This window comes from Cryptomeria japonica, chromosome 9, assembly GCF_030272615.1.
Source record: "Cryptomeria japonica chromosome 9, Sugi_1.0, whole genome shotgun sequence".
Lineage (NCBI taxonomy): Eukaryota > Viridiplantae > Streptophyta > Pinopsida > Cupressales > Cupressaceae > Cryptomeria > Cryptomeria japonica.
In genome coordinates, this window is record NC_081413.1 from 326,811,942 (window position 1) to 326,831,600 (window position 19,659).

Consider the following 19,659-nt stretch of genomic DNA (forward strand, 5'->3'; position numbering starts at 1 on the left):
GGTTTCTAGCTTCTCCCAAATCTCATGTGCAGTCTGCAATTCCATCACATTAGTCAAGGAACTCAGCAATGCTTCCTTAGATCTTATGTTATGTTCAACATCTTTGATCTCAATTGTAGTAATAGGACCATTCAGAGGAACAATGTATGCATTCTTTGTAATATTCTAATAATTTACTCAAAGACAATTGAAGTGAACTTCCATCCAGATCTTCCATATAGAGTAATTAGTTCATTCAAATCTCAAACTCTTCTTCTTGAAAACAACACCTTCCATCCCAAGTCTCCTCAAGGGCTCAAGCTCCTTCCAGAGGATCTAGCTTTGATACCAATTGTTGGCAGTAGGGCAGCAAGAAAATTGAGAGGGGGGGGGGGAATAATCAGTTTTCACCAAAATCAACAAAATTAACCCCAAATTTAGATCTGATCAAGAACAACAATATCAAAGATAAATGCCACATCAACAACACACATAACACAAGGATTTTTTACATGGAAAACCCAGTTAAGGGAAAAACCACAGTGGGGACCTACCCACAATATGATGATACTCTATAGTAGTATGTGTAAATATTACAATGGGGAATGCAAATGCATTTGGGCACACTGCCTAGAGCTCATTGCTCAAGAAAAATAAAGGGCTACAACCCTAGGAAGGTTCACTACCTTACAAAGGCCAAACAACAATCCAAATTACATGAACTGAAAGAATAGCATATCCAAATTCTTGATTACAGTTCTGATTAAGTACATTGTTTGCACAATAACACTTCTTTTCTCTTCTCCACTACCAAAAGATAAATTCACTTGTTCACACATACAATACGCTCACATATTATAGATACAATTGCAGACAGTTGTAGACACACATCTTACATGTTTACAACACTTATTTATACTAACCATCAACCTTAAGCTTAAGGTCGACTCAACACATAAGACCTAATTACAAAATTACATCACACGATAAATAAATCCATAATCGAACCAATATAATGTCAGCAAGGACATATAATGGACCCAAATCAAATCCACAAACACGTAACACCATCAAATAGTTCACCAAGATCATTTGCAACACATTATACCATTGAATATGCCGCATAACATGAAGAATACCATCAGACCAATAAAATATTCAATAACACACACCATGACCAACATGGACCACCAAAACACATAACACATGATCAAAGAACATCAACAAGCAATGTGAATTCCACCACAATCACCACAATGACTTGGATAACAAGATTCATCATTATTTCATCACCGGAGCTCAAGAACACCAACTGACAAACTGAAAGATATCCTTGTGAAGTTCCAAATAATGAACCATCCAATTAGAGGACACACATGAATGCCACAAATACTCTCCCAAATCCGAAACTCAAGATATAATCATCTCGAAGCAAGATAGATCAAATACCACAACTATGCAATATATAACTAACAAAAAAACCAACCATCACACCGGATCACATAACTTGATCAACTCATCTTCTGAAACATTGAAACTCATACTAAATCAACTAGAGATAAGTATCTTGAAACTCATTAATCCATATTAGCACCTCTACAACAGATCACCCAAATGAACTCTCTGCAACACAGGAATATGTTGACATCAATGACAACAACACATTCTAACAACTCTAATATCCAACAATCTCTCCCTTTGGAATTGATGGCAACGTATGAATGTGAAAAAAAATCAATGCAAAGAAAGAAATCAACAACCAACAATCTCCCTCAAAATCACAAGGATCGACTCCCCCTTTGAGAAATAACTCAAAAATACTTCAGGGTTTTTCACATGCATCTCTCCCCCTTTGACATCAATGCCAAAGACACATACAAATCATTATTTTCACATGCATGTCTCCCCCTATAGAAATATTATCTCTCCCCCTTAGGATAAACTCAAAAATTTGAACAATTGAACCACACATTGACTACTCCCCCAGAGAAACAACACCTACTCATCAATCTAGATATCAAGATAAGACTATGAAGTCCACCGGATCGATGCAAACCAATGCATCTAGTTCCCAGTATGAGGGGAAGTCACGCCTACCTTATCTCTCATATATACAAATGTTTCTATAGGCAAAGGCTTAGTAAAGACATTTGCGATCTGTTCCTTTTTAGGTACATACTACAATCTAACTTCCTTATCACTGACTTTCTCTCTTAAGAAATGAAACTTAATTGATATATGCTTTGTCTTAAAATGCAACATCGAATTCTTAGAAATATTGACAACATTAGAATTATCACAATATATAACAATAGGCTCATTATAAACAAATCTAATATCCTTCAACATCTGCTGACTTCACATCCATCTGATAAACCTTGAATTTCTTATGAGTGACATATGCAAGAAATAATCTAACAGCTTCAATTCTAGCTACCAGAGAAAAAGTCCCCTCAAAATCAATACCTTCCATTTGTAAATATCCCTTATATACCAGTCTTGCTTTGTTTCTAACAAATTCTCCATCTTCATTCAACTTATTTCAGAACACCCATTTAGTACTAATTACATTCTTGTCCTTAGGTCTCAGAAAAAGTTCCCATGTTTTGTTCTTCTTAATCTGATCTAACTCTTCTTCCATAGCTTTTACCCAATTTTCATCTTTACAAGCTTCATCAACATCTTTAGGCTCAATCTTGGAAATCAAACATGTCTCTTCAACAACAATCCTTAGGTTGCTCAAAGTAGACTTCCTGTTCTAATTCTCCATTCAAAAAGGCTGAATTCACATCCATCTGATATACCTTAAATTTCTTATGAGAGACATATGCAAGAAATAATCTAATAGCTTTAATTCTAGTTGCCAGAGAAAATGTCTCCTCAAAATCAATACCTTCCATTTGTGAATATCCCTTACATACCAGTCTTTCTTCATTTCTAACAACTTCTCCATCTTCATTCAACTTATTCTAGAACACCCATTTAGTACCAATTACATTCTTGTCCTTAGGTCTCAGAACAAGTTCCCATGTTTTGTTCTTCTCAATCAGATCTAACTCTTCTTCCACATCTTTTACCCAATTTTCATCTTTACAAGCTTCAACAACATATTTAGGCTCAATCTTGGTAATCAAACATGTCTCTTTAGCAACAATCCTTCTCCTCATCATCATACCTTTATTTTTATCACCAATAATATGATTCTCTTAATGATTTGATCTTACATACTTGGGGGTCTTTTGATTGTTCTGATTTTCAGTCTCTTGAACTTCTTCATTGGCAACAACATCTTGAATTACTCTCTCTTCCGGATCACTCTGCTTCATGCTCCTAGTCTGCACTTGCCTTGAAGTATCATCTTGATCATCAGACTCATATCTGCATGTTCTAATTTGCTTCTCATGATTCTCTTCAACCTTCACATTTGCACTTTCCACTATATTTATCAGTCTCTTGTTGTAACACCAGTAGGATTTTCTCTTAGTAGAATATACCAAAAAGATTCCTTCATCACATCTTGCATCAAATTTTCCTATATCCTCATCTCTTTTGATATAACATTTTCTTCTAAAGATTCTAAAATATCTAATTGTAAGAACATGACCAAACCATAGCTCATAAGGAGTCTTACTAGAATCATATTTTATATGCACCCAATTGAATGTGTATACAAGAGTGCTAATAGCTTCTCTCCAAAAGATATGCAAAACATTTCCTTCAATCATCATAGTTCTAGAAACATCCAAAATAGTTATGTTCTTCCTTTCAACAACTTCATTCTACTGAAGGGTTCTCGAAGCAGATAACTTCCTTCTAATTCCATGCTCTTCACAAAAAGAAATAAACTCATTAGAGGTGAATTCTCCACCTCTGTCAGACCTCAGATACTTCAGCTTCAATCATGTCTCTGTCTCTACTATATCTTTGAATATTTTGAATTTCTCTAGTGCGTCAGATTTCTTCCTTAGAAAAGTGGCTCATTCTAGAATAGTCATCAATCAACAACATAAAATATCTATCTCCTTGCAAGATTCTCACTCTAGAAAGTCCACATAAATCAGTATGCACAAGATCTAATAATCCATTAAATGTATACAGTTTTCTCTTGACTGAAATTCTTGTTTTCTTTCCCAATTGACATTCTTTACACACCGGATTAGTAGGCTTCACTATTTTAGGCAGATCTCTAATAGCTTGAGTAGAACTTATCTTAATCATGTAGTCAAAGATGACATGACACATCCTTCTATGCCCCAACCAACTCGCATCAATCTGAGCAATCATGCAAATTTTCTCAATAACATTCAGATGAAAGATATTACCTTTAGTTTTAGTTCCTGATGCAATTTCTATACCAAAGCTATACAAGATCTCATATTTCCCATTCTTGAATTGTAAATCATATCCCTTATCAACCATCTGACCAACACTCAAAATATTATGCTTCAAACCTTCAACATATAAAACATCACCAGTATTATGCTTACCATCAAGAGAAATAAAACCTCTACCACAGATTACACAAGCTTTGTTCTCTCCAAATCTCACTATACTACCATCATACTTTTCCATATTCACAAATTTACCATTATCACCTTTCATATGATGTGAACAACCACTATCAATCACCCATTCATCTTTATCATCAATTTTAGCAACCAAAGCTTCCTTTTCAACAATACAACTTGTAGAATCAACAGATACTGGATCATCTTCCTTGATAGCAATGAATACAAATTCATCTTCTGAATTCCCTTTCTCAGACTCATCATCTATCAAACCTTCATCAATAGCATAATAAATTTTCTTCCAATATCTATACTTCCGGTTAGGCTCGTAAGGCTTATCATACTTTGACAATCTCTTAGCTCTTTTAGGACATCTAGAAGAAAAATGACCAATCTTATTGCATGAAAATCATTTCAAAGGTAACTTCCCTTCATACTTACTGGTTCCCTTAGGAAATATTCTAGCAATAAGTGCTTCAAGCTCTTACAATTCTCTTTCCTATTCTTCCATATCTCTCATTTCTCTTTCATATCTAGAAACCCTAGTTGAACTTTCTCTTGGTTCATACTTTTGCCTCCCGGATATAGTAGCTTTAAATCCAGTCTCAGTTTTTCCATGTGATTCACCAAGTTCGCTCAATTAAAAAGCAACAAGCTTAGCAACCAACATATCTCTTCTCACAATTGTCACAGTCTAGATCTCATCAATAGTAGCAACTTTATATTTATAAGCAAGAGGAAAATATCTAAATACTTTAACCACAATCTCATATTCTTCAATGAATCCACTGACATACCTAATGTTCAATAGAATATCATTCACTTTAGCCATATAGGATGAAATATTCTCATCTTCTCCCATTCTCAGCAACTCATACTTACTTTTTAATCTCTACAACTTAGCAACTTTCACATATTTATCTCCTTCATAAAAGGTTTCTAGCTTCTCCCAAAGCTTATGTGTAGTTTGAAATCCCATCACATTATTCAAGGAACTCAACAATGCTTCCTTAGCTCTTATGTTATGTTCAACATCTTTTATCTTAGCTATGGTAATAAGACCATTCAGAGGAACAATGTATGCATTCTTTGTAATCTTCCAATAATCTTCTCCAAGACAATCCAAGTGAACTTCCATCTAGTTCTTCCATATAGAGTAATTAGTTCCATCAAATCTCAAACTTTGCTTCTTGAAAAAAACAATTTCCATCCCGAATCTCCTCAAGCGGTCAAGCTCCTTCTAGAGGATCTAGATCTGATACCAATTGTTGGCAGTAGGGCAATAGGAAAACTGAGAGGGGGGGTGAATCAATTTTCACCAAACTCAACCAAATTAATTTCAACTTTAGATCTGATCAAGAAATACAATAGTAAAGATAAACACCACATCAACAACACACATAACACAGGGATTTTTGACATGGAAAACCTGGTTAAGGGAAAAACCATGGTGGGAACCTACCCACAATATGATGATACTCTGTAGTAGTATTTGTAAATATTACAATGGGGAATGCTCATGCAATCAGGCACATTGCCTAGAGCTCCCTACTCAAAAATAGTAAAGGGATACAACCCTAGGAAGGCTCACTTCCTTACAAAGGTCCGACAACAACCCAAATTACATGAATTGAAAGAATAGCATCTCTGAATGCCTGATTAGAGTTTCAATTAAGCACACTTTCTGAACAACAACACTTCTCTTCTCTTCTCCCCTACCAAAAGATAAATTCACTTGTTCGCACATACAATACTCTCATAGATCATAGATACAACTGTAGATAGTTGCAAACACACATCTTACATGATTACAACACTTCTTTATACAAATCATCAACCTTAACCTTGAGGCTAGCTCAACACATAAGACCTAATTACAAAATTACATCACATGATAAATCCATAATCGGACTAATACAACATTAGCAAGGAGATAGCATGGATCCAAATCAAATCCTCAAACATGCAACACCATTGAATAATTCGCCAAGATCATCCATAACACACTACACCAGATATGTTACATAACACAAAGAATACCACTAGACTAATAAAATCTTCAATAACGCACACCACAATCAATAGAGACCACCAAAATGCATAGAAAATGATCAAAGAACATAAAAAAAGCAATGTGAATTCCACCGCAATCATCACAATGACTTGGATAACAAGATTCGTCATTATTTCATCATCGGAGCTCAAGAACACCAACTGATAAATTGAAAGATACACTTGTGAAATTCCAAATCATGAACCATTTGATCAAAGGACACACATTAATGTCCCAAATGTTGGCCATTTGGAGGAATTGATTATGTGTTGCATTGATGTTTTATCATTGATGTCAACACTAGCTGTTTTGGCTACTTTATTGGTATCTTTCTGGTCCCAGTAAGTTGTCTGGTTTCCAGTTGGATTATATCATGATGATCCAATATGCTCTGGAATGTTTGGGTTATGGAATTTGATTATTCATGCTACTTAGATTCATGTTCAGTCAGTTGGTTTTGATCTGGTGATCAGATGTTGTCCTGTATGTTGGCAAGCTTGGTTTCTCATTCCGATGAGGGTTTCATCGATAGAGCTTTGTTGAAGATCTTTGATGATATGCATAAGTGGTGTTGGTGTGGCTTCTAGTGGAGATTCAAGATGATGATGGTGATCATGTTAAAGACTTAGTTGATTGGGATCATTACTTTAGTGTGTGTGGACCTATATTGGGTCCCAGTTTATATAGGTTATGGACTGACTTAATGTAACATGTAGATTGGACTTCTCAATATGTTTCTGGGATGTCTTATGGGTTGGATATTATTTGTTTGGTCTCAGGCTGACATGTTATGTAATTATGTAATTGTTTTATTATCTAGTGGCCAACCTTATTGTTTGTGGTCGAGGGCTTGTATATATATGATGTAAGATCTCATTGTAGATCATATAGGAAAGGGATATGGACATGTAAGGAGTGAATAATGTAATAATCATTTAGGCAGAGGATTTGGTCAATCATTGGTGATCGAGTTGGGTTTATGTAAGAGGATTTAGTCCTCAAGTATTGAGCTTAACCAAAACTCTATTCAAGCATAGGAGATACTATCATTGTAGTTTATTCATTCTTCTGGATTGTAGTCTGGATTTCTATGTAGTCAGAGAGACTCCTTTTGTGATGAGCAGCATGCTCTAGGCTATTGGCCTTTGTGCAAGTGCAAGCCCCTCAATTGTAATCACATACTATAGAAGTATTATCTGACTGTTGGTAGGATTCCCACTATGGTTTTTCCCTTCATCGGGTTTTCCACGTACAAATCTTGGTGTCATGTGGATGGTATTTATTCTCTAATTGTTGGTTATGCTTAATTGGTATATCTGCTATTTTGGTAATTGGTTTATGCATTTCGGTAGGGATCTTTTGGTTTCCAGTATTAAAGTTTTAATTGTTTAAGGTTATGGTAATCTGGTGATAACTGATTCACCCCCCCTCTCAGTTGTCTTCTAGTTATTTAAACTCTCTAAAAATTGGTATCAGAGCTCTGTTCCTCTCTACAGAAGTTTAACCACTTGAGGAAGATCCTATGGTGACTAACAGTTTAAGTTCATCTAGTTCATATGTTACTATCTTTAGGAGAGATATTCCTAGGCTTGATGGAACAAATTACAAAGTATGGAAGATTCAGATGGAGGCTCATCTGAGATGTCTTGGTAAGGAGATTTGGGAGATCATAAAGAATGGTGTTACTCCTTATAATCTAGCATTTGGAAACCCTCCTTGGGCAAACTTGGATAAGGAGCTTGAGAATGATTGTAGAGAAAGATAAGCCCTCTTGTGTGCACTTTCTAATCAACAAATAATGGGATTAACTGAGAAATCATCAACAAAGGCTATATGGGACAAGTTGGAGACTCTTAATGAAGGTGACCCTACTATGAAGATTTATAAACTTGATGGTTACCGGGTGAGATATGAAAAATTGAAGATGGAAGAAGATGAAAGGATTGCTACATTCATGGAAAGGGTAAATGAAATTGTTATGGGAATTCAATGTTGTGGTGGAACTCTGAGTGAAGATGAAATAGTTTCTAAAGTTCTGAGAGCTTTACCACTGACTTATAAGATGAAGGCTATTGCAATTAATAAATTGAGAACAATGGCTAATACTTATGTTAATAGAGATACCTTGGTTAGGAAATTATCTGCTTTTGAGCTTGAAGAATTTGGACCTTCTAGAGCTGTGAAGTCTCAGCTTTCTTTTCATGCATCTAAATCATCAATCGACAAGCAAAATTGGAAAGATTTGTATGCAAAGGAATTGGATGATATGAAGAGAGAAGATGAAGAATTTGAGGAACTTGAAGCCCTATTTTCTAGAAGAGTGCCTAAAGGACTGGTAGGAAGTAAGTATGAAGGAAAAACATCGTTTAAATGTTTTGCATGTAATAAGATAGGTCATTTTGCATCTAGATATCCTTAAAGAAATTCAAGATTTGAAGAAAGAGATAGAAGATCTTTTAACCCTAACCCCAGATATTAGAACAAGTATAAGTACAGGAAAAAAAAAGATAAATAATGCTACATTGCGGATGAGGAAGGTTTGACTGATTCTGATGATGAACTGACACAAGACTCTACTAGTGGTTCTAGCAATGGAAAGGAATGGGTGCTCTTGGCTATCAAGGAAGATGTTCCAACACTGGAAGAGAACATACCTAAAGAGAAGGCCTTGGCTGCTAAAATTGAAGATAAGGATGAATGGGTAATTGATAGATGTTCACATCATATGACTAGAGATAAAAGGAAGTTTATATCTTTGCAAAAAATTGATGGCAGTCTGGTTAGATTTGGAGATGATAAAGAATGTATGATCAAGGGAAAAGGAACTATATCATTGGATGGTAAGCACAATATTGATAATGTTTATTATGTTGAAGGTTTAAGGCATAATATTTTGAGTGTAGGACAATTGGTGGATAAGGGATTTCAATTACAATTTAAGGATGGAAAATGCAAAATCATTCATAGATCTGGTTTGGAGATTGCAACCGGTACTCAGACAAAAGGTAATATATTTCATTTGAATTCCGGTGAGAAGAAAAGTTTGATTGCACAAATTAATGAGAGTTGGCTATGGCATAAAAGGCTATGTCATATTAATTTTGATTGCATAGTAAAGATCAGTTCAACTAAGGTAGTTAGAGATATACCTAAGATTGTGAAGCCCTATAATCCAGTATGTAAAGAATGTCAAATGGGAAAACATGTCAGAACCTCTTTTAAGAGTATACAAGACAAATCTAGTGATGTTCTTGATCTTATTCATACTAATTTGTGTGGCCCTGCTAGAGTTAAAAGTTTTCAAGGTGATAGATATTTTATGCTAATCATTGATGATTATTCTAGAATGATGTGGGTTACTTTTCTAATGGAGAAATATGAGGCTTTTGAAAAGTTTAAAATCTTTAAAGCTAAAGTTGAGACTAAGATAGGATTGAAGATTAAGCATTTAAGGTCAGATCATGGTGGAGAATTCACATCCGATGAGTTTAACAACTTTTGTGAGAAGCATGGCATAAGGAGACAATTTTCTGCTCCCCAGACACCTCAACGAAATAGAGTTGTGGAAAGGGACAACATAACTATCTTGGATGCTGCTAGAACCATGATGATGGAAACTAATCTACCTCATATCTACTGGAGAGAAGCAGAGAGAACAATAGTCTATACATTCAACAAAGTACATATCAAAGGAGAAACCAGTAAGACACCTTATGGATTATGGTTTGGATATACACCTACAGTTAAGTATTTCAAAATCTTTGGTAGTAAATGTTATATTAGGAAAGATGATATCATTGGCAAGTTTGATCCTAGATGTGATGAAGGAATATTTCTTGGTTATTCTAATGAAAGCAAAGAATATAAATGTTATAACAAGAGATTGTAGATAATTATGGAGAGCGCTAATGTCAAGGTGGATGAGCTAAATAAAAGTCAAATCAGAGTTTATGAGCAAGAACCAATAGTGGAAATGATCATAACTGAACCGGTAACACCTTTACCACAACAAAATGTTGAACCAATTACTTCAACAGTATCAAAAAATTCAATAACTGAAGAACTGGAAAGAGGAATAGAGAATCAGAAGACTCCTGGGTATGTAAGGATGAATCATTCAGAAGATCAAATCATTGGGGATAAAAACAATAGAGTGATGACAAGAAGGGGATTGGTAGCTAATGAGGTATGTTTAATTTATCAAGTTGAACCGGTATCGGTAATTGAAGCATTTAAAGATGAATATTGGATGAAAGCTATGGAAGAAGAATTATATCAGATAGAGAAAAATAACACCTGGACTTTAGTTCCCTGACCTAAAAATAAGAATGTTATTGGAACTAAATGTGCATTTAGGATTAAATTGAATGAAGATGGATAAGTCGTACGGAATAAAACTAGATTGGTTTGTAAAGGATATTCTTAGAAGGAAGGAATTGATTATGGTGAAACTTTTGCACCTGTAGCTTGGATTGAAGCTATACAATTATTTCTTGCCTATGCTGGACATAAAAACTACAAGGTTTATTAGATGGATGTTAAGTGTGCCTTTTTGAATGGGGATCTTGATAAGGAAGTTTATATTGAGCAACCTAATGGTTTTTCACTTTCAGATGTTAAAAACATAGTTTGTAGGTTAAAGAAAGCCATATATGGATTGAAACAAGTATCTAGAGCTTGGTATACAAGGTTAGATAAATATCTTTTGAAGCTTGGTTTCACTAAAGGTAATGCTGCCAATAATCTATATTATAAAGTCACTGATGATGATATACTAATTATTGAAGTTTTTATTGATGACATTACTTTGGGATGTGAAGATAAGTTGTGCATGGAATTTTCTAAAAATATGGAGAAAGAATTTGAAATGTCTATGATTGGGGAAATGAAATTTTTCTTAGGTTTGCAGATTACTCAGATTGATAAAGGTATCTTCATATGTGAAGATAAGTATGCCAGGGAATTGTTGAAGAAATTTGGTATGATCGACTCTAAACTGGTAAGTACTTCTATGGTTACAAGTGAGAAATTGACAAGGAAAGATGAAACTGAATCAGTAAATCCTACAAGATACAAGTCTATGATTGTAGGTCTACTATATTTGACTTAGACTAGGCCTGATATAATGAATGTTGTTTTCATTGCATTAAGATATCAAAGTGATCCTAGAGAAAATCATGAGAGTGCGGTGAAAATAATTTTTTAGATACTTGCAAGGTACATCTGAATATGGTTTGTGGTACCCTAAGGATGACGACTTTACTTTATGTGCATATACAGATGCTGATTGGGAAGGTGATGCTGATGATCGGAAAAGTATTTTTGATGGAGATTTCTTTTTTGGGAAGAAGTTTGTTTCATGGATCAGCAAGAAACAATCATGTACTTCTTTATCTACTGCTGAAGCTGAGTATGTTGTTGCTGCTACTAACTGTACATAAGTTCTATGGATGAAGCAGATGTTGAAGGATATTAAAGTTCATTACATTGGACCGGTAGTTATTCACTATGATAACACTGCTCCTATAGACATATCAAAGAACCTGGTATTTCACTCTAAGACAAAGCACATATCTATCAAGTATAACTTTTTGAAGGAGAAGGTGGAAGAAAATGAGGTTAGACTAGTTTATGTGAACACTAAAGAGAAGATTGCAGATATTTTCACTAAACCTTTGCCTAAAGAATCATTTGAGTACCTTAGAGATAGATTAGGGGTTTCTACCTCTTTGACAGAGAACTTATTGATGCTATTTGGCATTAGTCCAGTATGCATTATCAAAGATATTATTCATTCTAGATTGATGTGGGAATGTTACTACTCAGGTTGAGTAGTTAGCCTTGTGATTCAGTGGTTTTTGTTTTTTCTCTTATATTTATGTCAGATCTTTGGCATTGATGTCAAAGGGGGAGAGATATTCATGTGAAAAACTTAAGGGATATACACATCAGGGGAAGTATGTTTCAGAACTTCATTTTTATATTCTTGGATGGGAGATTTATTTGGCATTTCTTGGCACTTGGATGTTTTTCACATCTAGTGTTGCCATCATACCAAAGGGGGAGATTGTTGGCCATTTGGAGGAAGTGATTATGTGTTGCATTGATGTTTTGTCATTGATGTCAACACTAGTTGTTTTGGCTACTTTACTGGTATCCTTTTGGTCCCCGTAAGTTCCTTGGTTTCTGGTTGGATTAGATCATGATGACCCAGTATGCTCCGGTATGTTTGGGTTATGGAATTGGCTTATTCATGTTACTCAGATTCATGTTCAGTCAGTTGGTTTTGATTTGGTGATCAATTACTATCCTATATGCTAGCAAGCTTGGTTTGTTCTTTCGGCGAGGGTTTCACCAGCAGAGCTTTTTTGAAGATCTTTGATGATATTCATAAGTGGTGGTGGTGCGGCTTCTAGTGGAGATTCAGGATGTTGATGGTGATTGTGTTCGATACTTGGTTGATTGGGATCATTGGTTTAGCATGTGTGGACTTATATTGGGTCTTGGTTTATTAAGGTTATGGACCGACTTAATGTAACGTGTGGATTGGACTTCTCGATGTGTTTTTGGGATGTCTTATGGGTTGGATATTATTTGTTTGGTCTTAGGCTGACATTTTTTGTAATTATGTAATTGTTTTATTGTCTGGTGGCTGACCTTATTGTTTGTGGTCGAGGGTTTGTATATATATGATGTAATATCTCATTGTAGATCATATAGGAAAGGGATATAGATATGTAAGGAGCAAATAATGTAATAATTATTTAGGCAGAGGATTTGGTCGATCATTGGTGATCGATTTGGGTTTATGTAAGAGGATTTAATCCTCCAGTATTGAGCATAATAGGAACTGCATTCAGGAATAGGAGATTCTATCATTGCAGTTCATTAATTCTTCCGGATTGTAGTTTGGATTTCTATGTAGTCAGTGAGACTCCTTTTGTGATGATAAGTGTGCTCTAGGCTATTGGCCTTCCTACAATTAGGCCCCTCAATTGTAATCACATACTTACTATAGAAGTATTATCTGACTATGGGTAGGCTTCCCACCATGGTTTTTCCCTTTACCAAGTTTTCCACGTACAAATCTTGGTGTCATATGGATGGTATTTATTCTCTAATTGTTTTTTATGCTTAATTGGTATATCTGCTATTTTGGTAATTGGTTTATTCATTCCGGTATTGATCTTTTGGGTTCCAGTATTAAAGTTCTAATTGCTTAAGGTTTCGGTAATTTGGTGACAACTGATTCACCCCCCCCTCTTAGTTGTCTTCCAGTTATGTGAATTGTTTAACACCAAATACTCTCTCAAATCTGCAACTCAAGATATAATCATTCCGGAGCAATATGGATCAAATACCATAACTCTACAATATAGAACTAATAGAAAAACCAACCATCACATGGGATCACATAACTCAATCAAATCATCTTCTGAAACACTAAAACTCATACTGAATCAACTGGAGATAAGTATCTTGAAACCCATTAATCCGCATCAGCCCATCTGCAATAGATCACCCAAACCAACTCTCTGCAACACAGGAATATGTTGAAATCAATGACAACAACACATTCCAACAACTCTAATATCCAACAAGGGAATCATAAAATTCAACACTAAATAATAAAAAAGGTTGACAAATTCAACAATAAGTCAAGTGTGACAAGAGTCACAAAATAGATTTATAAAAAAAATGGTGAATAGACTAGGCATAAGAAAATCCAAAATTAAAATGCTAGGATGAACACATGGAATAATTTATCCAAAATAAAGCATCAAACATGAAACACTTTCACATAGCATAGTGACTAATATTAGCCACGTTTGAGGGAGTAACCACTACATGATACCCATGAATACAACATCCCAAGGGGGTCAGAGAACATACCCACACACACTGCATGTATAATTCATGTACAACTCAAATGTCATGCAACAATTACACCATTACAAGAAACTATTCTTTCTACTAAACTTGTAGATATTTACAAACACAATGCAATCACTTCATCAATAAAGTAGACAAGTATAAGTATTTTCTAACACATCCATAGGGGGTACACTTAATGCACAAAGTGGGCTCACTTAGAGAACCATGTTCACAAGGAAGATTACAATCACAAGAATACAATTTATAGAATAAACTTTATCACACATTTACAACACAAGTCTACAAGGCACATCATGGTTCTAATACCAAGGTATTTTACACATTGAAATATATAGAATATGACTAACATTCAACCATGTAGAAACTACTTGCAAGAGTGGCATGCATAACTCACATCATGAATTACTATCATGGGCTATGTTATAATAATATTCACACACTTAAGAATAACAACATAATGAAGGCATTAAGCCACATGAATACATTGTTATCATGATATAATATTTATGTAATGAACTCAATCACATCCACTATTTAGGATAGGGTCAACATGAAACCATGAACCACAAATGTAGGACACACATGATGCGAGTGGACCCAATAAACTTCTTCACAATACCACAAGGAAATAAATCACATAAGCTCTCATATGAATAAGATAAATAATACAAATTTGGGTATATAAGTTATTAACCCAAATGATATACCAAATTATTTCACACATGCAATGATTCATTCTCACAAGGACCAATGCACAATGCACAATGCACTCAATGCAAGTACAACAATGTCAATATATAATGAACATAAATAAATTCAATCTTTTTCACATGTAAATATTGTTGGCAATTGACAATCATCCAGTGGCTTCTAATTGTTTATTATTGGTTTAGGGTTGTCATTGATGGCAACTCTTCATGGAGATTTGATCCGGTAGCCTTAATTCTTCTTAACTAGAAGCGGATGTCAACTAGTAGCCAGTTAACCGGTGTTTTAGGAAGAACATAATAGTTTTGGGTCTGAAAGCTTTCCGGTGATTGTGGTGTATTGAATCGTGTTTGGGTTGATTGGGCCAACATTGAATCATCATTTTATTATTGCTTTGGCAATCCTTATTTATCTTTTGTGATCCGGTCAAGCCAACATGTGACTACACGTTACACTAGCATGCCAACATAGTATATGATCTATTTTGTGATTGTTGGTATATAAGTTTGGTGTTGATGATCTTTTTGGAGTATGGTATGATTGTATGTGAGTGAGTGGCGATCGAGAATGAGTTTTGGTGTAGTTTCACATGCACATTCTTATTCCGATAGCTGACTAAGACAGTGAACAGGGCAGAACAGAGCAGAACAACAAAAGTGATCCAGTTAGTATATTTGGTACTCAATCGGAACTCATCCAAGCATTATAGATGCTATTTTGGAGTTCATTTTACTGTAATTCATCATTGTAACTAATCAGTAAGGCAGTGAGCCTTCCAGGATGTAGATCTTATTGTATTTGAGTAGTGAGCTCTAGGTAGTGTGCCTAAATGCTTGTGCATTCCTGATATTGTAATATTGTTTTGCTACTGGCCATAGTAAAATAATATTATGGGTTTAAATCCCACCATGGTTTTTCCCATTTGGGTTTCCACATAAAAATTTGGTGTTATGCTTTTGTGGTTGTTTGTTCTATGTTTCTACACTCCAGTTTCATTTGTATGCTTCCTATGGTTTAAAATTAAGTTTAAAAATTTGCTAACCGGTAGATCACTGATTCACCCCCCCCTCTCAGGTATCATCTTTAGGACCTAGCTCATCCGAGAAAGGTGTGTTCAAGAAAAAGGAGAAACCCAAGAGTACTTATGTTACTATGTCTCTGGTGGCCTCAGATATAGAGTCTAAGGAAGAAGCAGGCAAGGCAAAGGAGAAAGGTGAATTTGCAAGAGTGGTGAGGAAGCCACAGTCTGGTGGAGCCCAACAAAGAAAGAAAACCAAATCTGATCCTTCCCCTACTAGAAATCCCAAAAGAGGTAGATAGGTCAGGAGTCAACTTGACAAAGACCTTGAGTTTAGTGACCAGCAAGGTAAGTACACAATTCTTCCTCCATTGTCAACATACCAACTAATCGATGAAATAATAGTTGATGGTAATTTAAAGAATCTTGGAGCTTACTATGAGAATCTAGATGAAGGTGATCTGAGAGAAGTGGAAGAAGCAGTTGTATTATACTTGCACAATTTTAGCTAAGCATTGATTAAGCTGGAGAAGAGCATTCCTAAAGACCTGTACAATCTTATTGATGAAGGAAGACTTATTGCTAGTAGAACTGACAAGGAGATGAAAGAAAGAGAGATAATAAATGTTTGCACCTATATCGCCCATGATGAAATCAAAAGACTCATTGAGGAGGCCAACAAGAAAGAATTCCAAAGCAAAAATAGGGTAAACAGGCTAATTATTGGGAAGGTGGAAGAGGTGAGGAAGGAGACAAAAGACATCTGGAAAAAGATAATTATGAAAGATCCTTTGTATAAAGATGCATTGAAGTATTCTCAACTGAAATAAAAGCAAGGTGTTTTCCGTGATCAAAAGGATGAAACTCAGACTGAGGGACATTCCAAATATCAAGGTAACACAACACTTGATACTGAGACTGGTGATAATCCTCTAGTGATAGACAACTTAGCAACTCCTAAGATCCAAAAGGATGATACTATACCATGTGGCAACACCGGTGCACAAGATAAAGGGGATAGAGAAGAGAGAAAGGATGTTGGGAGTGTAGAGGCTAAGGTTGTAGAGTCAGACAAAGGCAAAGGATTTGTTAATCCAACAATTAACACTCCTGTAGTTTCTACCACCCCACCTCAGATCCCTATCAATCTTGATGGTCCATTGAATGTTGGACAGATGTCTCTTGCAGAAAAGCTCATGCTCACAGTTGTTGTTCAAGCTCACGCTAGCCGGGATCTGGTGAAGTCTAAATCTGAAGATAAGAAGCTTATTTTGATATCGGTAGATGTTTTGCAGAAGGTGGATCCAAATGTACAGTTAGATATCAATGCAATCCCCTCTAATTGATGGACTTGTAAAACACAAAGAGCAGGGGGGTGAATTAGTGACACCAAAAATAGTACTACTTTAAATACTGACCAATAGATAAACTTAACTAGTTTGTTAAACAATATGCATGCAATAAAAAATGATATAACAACATCCACAATAAGTAAAACATTCACCATAACTGTAATGCCTACCAAAATACCCTAAAGAAACTAAACAATAATATGAAAATGGAGATAATTTTTTTCTTAATTAACATCTAATAACAACTAATGCAACATATAACATCTCCATCTATTTACATTCATTAACCAATTAACCAATATGAACATACATCATTGAAAATTTCATCAAATAACGCAAGCGAAAATAACACAACATCAATAATCTTTCTCTAGGGTACTTTAACATCATTACTTAATTCATTTCCACAATAACATACTACACACATGATAGGTATATTTCACCTTCATTAATGCATCATACTTTAAATTTTTAACTGTGAGATACGCAACCTACAACATTACTTAATCCTCATGATATGCATAATTTCCTTTCTACCAATGCATCTATGTGAATCCTTCCTATCTACTAGATCCAATCAACATTTTTTAACATATTAACTTATTAATCTACAAATATTCCTCCTTCAAGATTATTTAACATTCTAACTAGCCTCTAAACATTTGATGAAATAATACAACTACTCCATAATGAAATTCTATTCTATTCCAACTATGATCCACTTATTTCCATGATTCATAAGAACACATCTCTATAATAGTACAAATACAATTTGCCTAAATTCCAATTTCCAACTACAATTTATTTTACAAACACGAATACATTAAATCACAAGAGACTCTACCAATATAATTACATGAAAATAATACTCAATGCAGCCAACAGCTTCCACACATACTCTTACAATATAAACAAGGCTACAAAAACATCAATATAGCAAAATGAGCCTCTTGGCTAGCAATAAACAAAGGCATATCAAGACATCAAATGCTGCCATCAAATAAAAGATAACATCACAGCAAGGCCTACTCATTTGCTAGTCCAAAACAACATAGTAATCATCTCAATCATCCATGGCCTATCCACATGGAAGAGAGTCTAAAATATTCACAATGCATATAGAAACAAATATACTCAAAACTATCCAAATGCATCAAAACAGAGAAATATTAACAGACCTCAAATTAAGCCTTCGGTACAAAATTCAATTTGGGAAAATACCTCAAAATGACGAAAATTGAGAAAATACAAAACATAGATAGGTTAGCGCTTTTTCCCTGCAGGACAACGCTTTTGCCAAAAAGAACAATGCTTATGCGTTCTAGAATCGCACATATGCATCTTAAAATAATGCTTATGTTTCAAGATTCAAGCTTATACTTTCTGTGATAGTGCTTATGCTGTGCAGAGCAACGCAAATGCAATACAAAATAGCGCAAATGCAATACAGAACAACGCTTTTGCACAATAAGGCATCGCTTTTGTAGAATCAATGCTTTTGCACAAAACTTATGGAAAACTTAGAAAACTTTCGGGTAAAATAATAAAATCCAGCCTTAACGAAAGGGCTCGAAAAACATATGAAAAGAGACACCCAGAAACAAGGAATACTTGGGTATAAATGAGATAAATCAACTCAGACTAAACACCAAGATTAAATCAAATGTCTTCATAAGAGTTTTAACATAACTAAGAACAACATACATAGGAAATAGCAAATACATATATTCCAGCAACTATACAAAACTGAAATAATATAAAGTTTCCTCCCCAAATATTAACCTTCAATAATATTAAAAACTATAGAATAAATAAAACTTCAACCCAGACCCAAAACATTGCAGACACAATGCATAAATAGAGAAGCCATTAAAAACAAAATGCAAAGTGAAGAACTCCAACCTGCAACTTTGAAGTAATGGATTGAAGCTAAAGAAGAGCTCCCACAAGCCAAACCAATCTAATCCAAGCTCTAGCCAAAACCAAGAGAGAAGAAATCCAAAACCAAGAAGAAAACTTGTTGGAGAAATTTTCCAGAGAAGAGCCAACCAACCCGAAAAACCTCACGGGAATGAAAATAAAAAATAACAATAATCCAAAACCCTAGCCTCAATCTCGGTCAATCAAAATATTCCATTTTGGAGT